This window comes from Cupressus sempervirens, chromosome 2 (assembly GCF_028749045.1).
Source record: "Cupressus sempervirens isolate cs-2001-9-10 chromosome 2, ASM2874904v1, whole genome shotgun sequence".
Taxonomy (NCBI): domain Eukaryota; kingdom Viridiplantae; phylum Streptophyta; class Pinopsida; order Cupressales; family Cupressaceae; genus Cupressus; species Cupressus sempervirens.
The window spans coordinates 769,633,964-769,641,424 of record NC_143119.1 but is presented as its reverse complement, the minus strand read 5'-3'; positions in this window follow the sequence as shown (position 1 = coordinate 769,641,424).

The window sequence follows — 7,461 nt, the reverse complement described above, 5'->3', positions numbered from 1 at the left end:
AGAGGCTCGGGGGTTATGAGATGTGATGGCATGTTGATCTTATTTGGTCTATTTGGTCTCGATCTTTATAAACCCAACCATGGTTATGTGATGGAATGCTCTATGAGATGTATGCATTTACTGATTGTTATTGTTCATCAGTCTTCTTGGGTGAAGCTGAGTTATTTGTATCTAAGACACTTGACTTAACCATTTTTGAGTCATCGATCAGTTATCCTTGGGATATTTTCTAGTCGCCATGATGGGACTGAAATGTTGATTTATTTCTTGATGATGTCATGTTGTGACATGTTTTGACTCAACCATTTTGGAGTCTTCGATTAGTATGATTTTGAGATATATTTTGGTTATTGAGAACCAATAGATACTTATGATTATCAGTGATGCCTTCAATTGCCAATAGAGAACTGTTGTGGTCATGATTTTCTATGGATGTTTTTCAGATGTTCATGGAGATTTGATGCTTTTATGGATATTTGATGACTCTTATTGTGGATTATCTTTTGGTATTTCTTTCCAGTCGCTCGTATAGGACTAGGGTGATTTTATGATTCCATGAGCTTAGGGTAGGTTATCTACTTGTAGTGTCGGGAAGTGGCTTGCAATGGGGGTCGGGGCCCTAAGTGGCTGCCAGGGTAACTCATTGTAAGTTTGTTAATAAGTGATAACATTTACACACTAAATGGGAATTAAATGAACCTAAAAAGATAATTGTTGATGTTCCTGCCCATGCCTCGAGTGCTTGTACAGACTAGGATGGAAGTAGAGAGAATGCATGGTTGTGACCTTGCATTCCATAGTATGTCTCATCAGTATGAGAGGATACTAGTGGCCTCATGAGGATCAGTATGGACCCATGGAGTTTAGCTAATTGCCAGGGTAACTTGTACATGATATATGTGATGACACTTTGCCACTTGCATAATAGGTTTCCTACATGTCATTGTGTGCCTCTGGGAAGTAGATGTCGGTTTGTGATTGGAACCTTTAAGTTAGTATACTTTTAGGATTCCTGGATTTAGAGAGTATCTTTGTTATGTGATTTTTGATAGCCTGTTTGGGACTTGAGATTATCTCCTCAGCACGGTGGGAGTGGACCATTTAGGTTCCGCGCAGTTGGGTGGTAGTGTTTTATCACTCTTATCATTTGAGATCCGTCTGAGACACCGTAGCTGGAGCATTCTTGGTTGGTATTTATCTTCATTATGTTCTTGGATCATTATGATAGATGATATATCTTATGATGGATGTATTTACTGGTATATTTCTTACATTGATGATTTGCATATGTTAGATGATGTTATCTTATGTTTTACTTTGCATGTTAGTAGAATGTTTTAGGAGTGACATTCCTACTATGTTAATAGCCGATGATCTCTTCGGTGCTTTGGAATGTTAGGCACGAAGGGATGGTTAGGATCCATGATGATCTAATGATGCTATTTACAGTTGAGAGGAACCGTGCACTTAGTTATTTATGTTTGTAATATATGGTCATCTTTTATGATGGATGTTTATATCATTTGTGATGATGTATCATGTATTGTTTATGGTTTCATTTATGTTATTGCATCATGGATTAATATTGGATGATGATGTACTTTATTTATATGGATGTTTATTCTTTTATGCCTTTCATACCCTGTGGCATGTACAGTGGATGATTGAGCAATTGGAAATGTAATTTAAGAATGTTGGACTTTTCATTATGTGGATGTAGTATTAGATGGAACATAATTAGTTATGATAGATGTGATTCAACGTTAAGGGATTCATGAAGAATGTAATCTGTTATGTATGTTATGTTTACTTTCAGTTGGATGTTACTATTGCTTCTGCGAATGTTATGAATGGTTTTACTTTCATGTTTTAAAAAAAAAAATTGTTTGGCAAACTTAGTGAAATTTTAGATTAATTCTTTGGATCCCTTGGCGGGGCATTACAATTAGCATACAATAATTATGTCAATAGGGGCATTGGTAAATCACCTTTCCATATTGTACATGAAAGTAGTCAAGAAATGTTTCAGAACTATGTAAGTTGGACAAAGGAGAAAAGGGTAGTGCCAAAGCTTTACATAACACCTAAATAATTTACATAAGGAAGTGAAAAAACATATAAAGGAAATGAATCATTTGATACAAGGAAAAGGTGAATCGGAAAAGGAGTTATCAAGAATTTCATTTCGGAGATGAAGTCATGGTTTATTTTAGATATGAGAGAATTCTAATGAGAACATATAATAAATTGAAGATGAAAATTTTTGGGCCATGTATACTGATAAAGCATGATTCTAAAAATGCTTATGAAGTAAAGTTGCCAAGTGGACTTAACATTTCACATGTGTTTAATATTTTAGACTTCACAAAGTACCATGAAAGTAGTATTACAAATGAGATAGCAAGAGCATGGTGGAAGACATCTTGAATAGTTGTTTTGGTAGAAGGGAAAAAAAATAGGAAATATGAAAAGTTTTTGTTCAAATAGAAAACATCAGTTGAAGATTCATAAATGGTTGTTAAAGGAAGAGGTTAATTGCCCATATTTTCTTCTAAGCACCTAAGATGTGACAAATCACTTCTCAAATTACCTCAGATGTTTGATGCATGAGCATCCAAGATCTAACAGCAATCTTACATCACCCAAAAATCATGCCTAGCTTTTCAATAAGGGCTATTTTAGCAAGTTTTTTGGATTGTTCCAATTACTTTCCTAGAGGGTCATTTTGGATATATAAGCTTGTTGGTAAAGTTTTGTAACAAGATCAAGTCTAATTTTGGAGATATTGAAGTTTTTGTTTTGACAATGTGGTATAAAAACTTTGAATTCAATTTTGAAGGCTTTAAAGTCTTCAAAAGGGGTCAAAATTTGTCCAAAACAATACTACGTGATCCTTGTTGTAAAACACTTTGTGAGGTTTCTAAAAAGTGGTTATAAAAGAAAATCAAGTACAACGTTCATGGGTTATAGCTTCTAAAGTTGTGCCATAAAGATTCAAATTTCCAAAAAGAAGGGAAAATAAACACCAAGGCAAAAAATTGAACCGGTCAACATTCTAAGGTGGTTATTTGTGTTACATATACAAAAATGAATGTGGGTTTTGGGATTATTTCAAAAAATGGTAGTTTTTGGTTGTCTTGTTGATTATTGTAATAAAAATGCCCATGTTGTTGCAATATATTAGTTTTATAAGGTTGTAATGTCGACTCATTGAAGATAATAGAAAGCAAGTGTTTTTGTTCTTATATTTTTTTGTTTATTGTCTTGTTGTGTTTGGTGTATCTTCGTTAGTAAGGGGAGTACATTTGATTAGAATGTTGTCTTTGTAAGTAGCAAGAAATTTCCCTCCAATGTTGACCTCCTTGAAAAATTAAATTTGAAAAGGCATAGTCACATCTCTCTCTCTCTCTCTCTCTCTCTCTCTCTCTGACACACACACACACACACACACAAGCATTCAACCAAAGCATAATTGAGTACAAATCTACAATAAAGGAGTGAATCTCTCAAGTATATAAATTTGTTTCAACAATCATGGCATCTTGGGATTGACTTCAACAAAAATCTAAGTTGGGAAGGTTGTAGAAAGAAAAAAGTTCTAGGAGGATGGAAGGAACTTTATACAAATCAAAATAGATGTTGTGATGCTGAGGTTTGGAACTAGAAAACTACTCAAACTTTGTTTAGGTTTCTTGTGTTACCAATTGTTCTTTATGGATGTGAAATATGGGCCAATAGCACTTCAACCCTACAATGGAAACAAAATGAGAGGATTCCAAAGCGTTGGATCACAAGCAAGTTTAAAATCAAAAGCATCATTTCATATGATATCATGCTTAGTGAAGTGGGAGTTGCTCCTATCGAAGCTCTTGCTATGTGTTGCCCCACTTTTCATCCTCTAACCAATTCATAAAGTGAAATTTTGTGCTTTAATAAGGTCTCGGGTGTATTCAAGTCTAAGTCCCCTTAGGTGGAAGGAATCTTCATTGGATTTTTCATTTTCCTTTTCTCCACATTTCATAGCCGGGTGGTTTCTTTCCTTTGTGTCGAGGGATGTTGTGAGTGGCCTAGTACCTAATCCGAGGGAGATTCAGGAAACATGCAAAGGTTTTTCGCAAGAGTTATATTTGCTTGCGACCCATCGTTTTCTCCATGAGAATGGAAGCTTGCGAAAATCTGGACTTCGTCTTCTCCTCGGCGGGTTTTCAACCCATGAAGGTGATTTCTCGCAAAGAGCAACAAATGATGTATATGGGTCAAAATAAGAGGATAATAACGTGCTAATATGACAAATTAATGTTCGTCTTACAATTATCTATCTCAGTAAGTATTCAAGATTCATTTCAGCTCTAATAATCATTCCAAGTGGAAAACTAGAAATTGACTTCTCCTCGGCGGGTTTTCAACCCATGAAGTATGTTTCCTGCAAAAGGTAATTATGAGGGAAAAGAAACAAAAGGCGGGCCCCTAATGATTTTGTGCACTACTTTTCTACATTTCCAAACTCAAGGGAAAACATAATCAAAAGGTAAAGTTAAAAGTGAAGCCTGGGCGAAGAAATAGAAATTGTCTTCTCCTTGGTGGGTTTTCAACCCATGAGGACAATTTTTCGAATTTTAAAGAAAATCATGTTGGTAAGCAGATTGAACCCATATTTCGTGTGCAAGACATCTCAAGATGATAATGGAATTAATCTAACCATTGCGGGAAAGATCTATTAAGCAGACTTCGATTCTGCGAATATTTTTTTACTGAGTACTCTGTTCATAGCTTCCCGAAACTTAATCGGAAATGGGAAAGTAAACATGAGAGATAGAAAGTTACCGTTGGGCCAATGGAACATTGAAAAGACACATAAATACCCATTAAAACTATGCATTTATTGTTCCAATGGATCTCTCCTTCAATTCATTCATGTGGCACAAATTCTGAAGATCAATGGGTGAATCGAAGCCCCTATATAGGTGGAAACGTGAACAGTTACAAAACTACCACTCCTTCTTGAACTGTCATTCTGTTAAAATTGTATTACTTTTTCAAAAGGCTAGTATATGTACATTTTCTATTCCTTTCATTTTCTAGATTCAAAATTCAGTTTCAAACAAAATGGCAACTAGATTTGCAGGTTTCGACGGATTGAATGGAATCAAGTCTTCACTACAGAATTTCATGGACACTTCTCTTCGTTTCTATGACATGCAAGATTTCTAGGAGAGAGTGAGATCAGAGCCTATTCATCCCATTATTGAGAAGCTCTAAGGATGCAGGCTAGTTGAAGCAGCAGGTTTTCCAATCGCAGTCTAAGCTCCGAAGTTGATATATGAATGCATAAATCATTATAACCTAGACACTATACATATTGTATTGCCAGATGACACAGTATTGATCTCCATTGATAGACAAACTATGGTAAATTGCCTTCGAGTTTCGGAGCGAGAGGAGTTTTCAAATTTGACAATTGGCAAAGCCATCTCTAAGTTTTTTGCGAAGAAAATGATTTGGAGAAAGGAAATCATGCAATCATGGTTTCAAAAACCACGAAGCGCCAAGAATAAGGTTCCTAAGACTCTTTTTGGTACTAATCTCAAGCTTGAGATTGTCGACATCCTGGTTCTCTTGCACAAACTGAAAGGTGAGGTAGAAGCTTTAAACTTCATTGAGCAATATTTCTTTCTGGTGCAAGTTATCTGCTCAGACACCCAATATATTGATTAGGCTCATGAGGTAAGCGAGATTCTGTCCAATGCTCTCAGTGTTGTGAAATTCTACAACACCTTCTATATGTCCTCCTTTGTGATTTACATGTTAGCTTCTCTACAGTTATGGCTAGGTCTCCCAAGAGTAGAAAATTTTCCTAATGACGTGAAGTCTTATGAGTTCTACCTGTGTTTACAATTGGAAAATAGTTATGCAGAGTATATAAGAGTTAATGATGCATTGACCATGAGAATTTGCAGGGAGCTCCGAGGATGCCCAGAAAGGAGATTCAGTCCCGAAGCTATGGCAGCCATTAGTCAATTTGGGAGTTATTTTATCCAATTCTCATCATTTTCATATTTGTGTCTTGCAACTTTTGATGGATTCCCCTTGAAGTTGTAGAGATATCCAAGCGATATGATTGTGTTGATCAAGATCATGAGGCAAGTGATTCAAGTGAACATACTGAGTGGGAGTCTAAAGAAGAAAGGTTACGAGTTTCCTATGAAGGTGGGGGCTTTCAGTCGTCAGTCCCATTCTGATGCAAAGAACATGTTAGAGGTGTTCGAGATGAAATATAAATTGGAGATGTATGAAGTTTTGAGGCGTATGTTTGATCCAAATGGATATGCCAGGGAGGTATTGTAGATTGGAAGTGTTATCAAACATATCACCACTATTGAAGATTACTGGGCCGATTGCAAGGATGAATTCGAGAGCCGTGATCATGCTTTCTCCAGACTCACAGTAGATCAAGTGAAAAATATATAAAGTTGATATCAATGTGGATGGAGTGGAAGATGACGAGCAAAATATGTATAGTAATACCTGTTTAACAAAGCTAAGAAATACTCCTATTAGCTCAGAGCCTTATGAGGATACTGGAGAAGACCTAGATGTCATGATGGCCCGAATTATTAAAAGGACCGGGAAGTGGGTCAAGTGGACTACAGCAAGGAGTCAAAGTAAAAGCATACCCACTCAAGCTTCTCCAGCAACTGGCCCTGCTTCCTCCTCACAAGGTGGCACATCAGGTGTAACCTTGACCATAACTCAAAGACCAACTCAACCAGTAGGTGGTGGTGATCAACCTCCAGACAAAAATATCCCTATGGCTAAGACTTGTCAAGATGGCTCCCCCCAGTGATTGGTGCCCAGCCAGAGGTTGAGAAGGTGGATGAACCAAAAAATAGTGTCGTTACTCTAGTTCCCTCACCTCATAGTAGTCCAATTCCATCTGCAAGCGCCACACTTCTCCTCCCAAGAAGCCCTCATGTGCAAGTAGTGGACTTAGGAGATGGAGAAAGTAGTGATAGCAAGTCCACTGAGTCAAATGAAGCAACCAAGAAGATTGCAGAGATAGAGAAAGGCCAAGAGTCCTTGAAGCTCATTTCACAAGCCCAAAAGAATCCCTTCTCTTCGACTGCAAAACCAATCACTCAGGTCAAAAGGAAAGTGTTTAGCGTAGAGTCTTTTGGGATGGCTTCAAAGGTAATAGGCACAGATTCATGGTTGGAAGATACTCTGGATAGGAAGAGAAAGAGGAAGGATGAAGGTGCTCCCAACAAGGATACCTTATCCCTTGTTGTCCACTCTGGATCTGCATTGACTAAGGTTAAGAAACAAAAGACCTTGTCTATCCTTGGGCAAGACCCTAAAACAAGGCATTTAACAGTGGAAATAGCAAAACCTACTAAAGAAGGAAGGATTCAGGATATGACTATAGATGATTTCATCATGCATTGGTGGATCTTGGGGAAGCCA